The sequence below is a fragment of the Stegodyphus dumicola genome, chromosome 5 (genome assembly GCF_044657685.1).
Source record: "Stegodyphus dumicola isolate Sdum_Otavi_A_Nest chromosome 5, ASM4465768v1".
In the NCBI taxonomy this organism is placed as follows: Eukaryota; Metazoa; Arthropoda; class Arachnida; order Araneae; family Eresidae; genus Stegodyphus; species Stegodyphus dumicola.
The window spans coordinates 122,028,022-122,030,893 of record NC_140772.1 but is presented as its reverse complement, the minus strand read 5'-3'; the positions used below and the strand labels follow the sequence as shown (position 1 = coordinate 122,030,893).

Sequence of the window (2,872 nt, the reverse complement as noted above, 5' to 3'; positions counted from 1 at the left end):
AACGCTTCATGAAGCAGGTGCTAAACGGCCTTGACTTTTGTGTACCTTATTTTGATGACGTCTTAATCGCCTCCTCTTCAGAGCAAGAACACCTTTCACGTTTGAGAACAGTTTTTGAACGTTTTCAAAGGTACGGTTCAGTCTTAATCCTTCCAAATGCGTTTTTGGCCAGTCAAGAGTATCCTTTCTTGGTCATGAAATTTCCTCCGATGGCGTTCGACCCCTTCCAGATAGAGTCACCGCTATCCGCGATATGCCCGAACCATCTACAGTGAGGAACTTACGACTTAAGAAGATTTCTTGCTATGCTCAATTTTTATCGACGTTTCTTACCTCATGCAGCAACCATACAAGCACATCTAAATTCCTTTTTGGTTGGAATCAAGAAAAACGATAAACGTGTTATAACCTGGACCGCAGAATCTCGCGAAGCGTTCCAAAAATGCAAAAATGATTTAATTTCGGCAACAAATTTGCAGTATCCTTCCGCATCTAAACCATTATCACTCTACGTTTATAAGGTGAGGGACTCCCGCTTTCCTAGCATGCTTTCGTGGTGTAGTGGTTCTACACGCTGGGCCGGCACTCCAGAGGTCCGCGGTTCGATTCCCGGCGAAGGCGATTGCTATTTTTTCAATCTCTCTTGCTTCCAAATATCCTAATGTCTCTACAGTGGCGCCTAAAATAAAAGGGGTGTTGAATGAGGATTCTCCACACCCAGGATTTGGCGATTGCGTCCCCTAAAAACCCCAGTCGCCCTTTAAAAAGGGGAGTTTATAAGATATTTCTCCCGCTTTCCTAGCGTGCCTTCGTGGTGTAGTGGTTCTGCACGCTGGGCCAGTACTCCAGACGTCCGCGTTTCGATTCCCGGCGAAGGCGTTGCATATTTTTCATCTCTTCTGCTTCCAAAAAATAACCTAATATCTCTACACGTTGACAAATCAACGACAGGTATAGGAGCAGTTTTAAAACAAAAAGGTCAAGAATTATGGAAACCACTTATTTTTTATGGAAACCACTTATTTTTCTAAAAACCACAGTTTTTAGAAAAATATAAATATATTTTTCTAATAAAATATAAACATATTTTTCTAAAAAACTCTCACTAGCACAAACCAGATACAGCACTTACGATCGCGAATTATTAGGAATTTATGAAGCTGTCAAATATTATCGGCATATGCTATAGGGACGCGTTTTCATGATCTTCACAGATCACAAATCCTTAATCTATACTTTACAGCAGCGTTCGGATAAAGCTTCTCCTCGTCAAATGAGACACCTAGACTTTATAGGGCAATTTTCAACAGATAAATCCGTTATATTGCGGGTTCGCAGAATATTGTAGCAGACATCTTGTCTCGTATTGAAGAACTAGCCGTTCCTTCGCCAATAAACTTTGCTGCCCTTGCGGATGAACAACACCGGGATTCAGAACTACAAACCCTCTTGAAAAGCAAATCTTTCACCAATCTCAACTTGCAGCCTATGCAGCTGTCACCTGGAAAATCACTTTATTGTGATGTTCAGGATTCAAGATTTCGACCTTATGTTCCCTCCGTGTTTCGCCATGCCATTTTTAGTCAGTTACATCGTCTGTCACATCCTGGCATCAAGGCTTTAAGGAAACTGATATAGCAACGTTTCGTATGGAATAGCATGCAAAAGGACATAGCCAATTGGACACCATCATGCTTGGAGTGCCAAAGATCTAAAACTGTCAGACACACCACCAGCCAACTTAAAAATTTTAATTTGTCCTCATCTCGCTTCAATCACGTGCACCTCAACTTGGTCGAGCACTTATATTTATTAATAATAATATAATACGTGAATAAAATTAATTATTATGTATGCATTTTTCTTACCTTGAAAATTTAGAAGCAAATTTATCATTTACTTCAAAGTCGATCCTTTCAAATTTTTCTCTTTCCACACTTAAAAATGCTAGATGACTTAGGGGATCTTGTCCCACCGTTGATTGTAAATATGTGAAAATTTATTTTAATTTCCTGAACGAACGTTCATAGTAAGTAGTATTTAAAGTGCGACTCTTAGGTTTGGAAAAACATATTCTCTATAGATCTGCAGTGGAGTTTTAGGTTCTGTTTCTTTTCTACTGCGGAGTAACGTCATGCAGTCACAGTCACTGCTCAAAACAATTAAGCTGTATTGTAGGTTCGGTATGAAATAACCATATAATCGATAACATTTTTGAACAAAAGAAAATAGAAGAGATTATACAGGAAAATTATAACGTTTACAAAGTTGGGAATATGCAAATTTAGTCTGTGACGTCGAAAACTATGCGTTTTAGATAAGGAGTAAGGAACGACCTGCATATGCTATAGGGACGCGTAATAATGCGTTTTGTAATAGAAGATTAAAACAATTCACATGCGTTGAATGCTTCGTAGCAGTGAATATACGACGTCTCAGCAAGATGACTTAGTTGAATCAGTAGCCAGGAAGGCCATCAGCCGTTTACAGGAGAGTCAAACGCAATCCATTGTAGCGAAATCTCAAAAAATGTCATTTCCAGATTATGGAATCGGATTTTGGAAACTGGATATATTTGAGAAATTCGGGACAAGGTCGTGTTATCGTTTTAAAATAAAAAGTGGGAGATATATGTGCATTTCGTTTTAAAAAATTAAAATATATCTCTACTTTAGAGAAATAAAGTGGTCAGAAACAACGTTTTGGCTGATGTACTGCAAGCATTTTATTACACAAATCAAGAAAATAAATAATTAATTATATTACAATAGTTATTAATTTTAAATATATTTTCCAGAAATCGATCAAAATAAAAACTGAAATTTTCCGGAAAATCTTGTTTGGAGACCATTTGGCGCCCCTGTACGAGCGG

The 2,872-nt window shown here is 38.2% G+C and overlaps 1 non-coding gene across 1 annotated transcript; it reads left to right on the top strand.

Annotated features, from left to right (window-relative positions):
- The first annotated feature begins 547 nt into the window (after positions 1-547).
- On the top strand, positions 548-621 carry TRNAA-GGC (transfer RNA alanine (anticodon GGC)). The gene has a single exon. It is a non-coding gene; the product is annotated as a tRNA-Ala (tRNA).
- Positions 622-2,872: the final 2,251 nt, after the last annotated feature.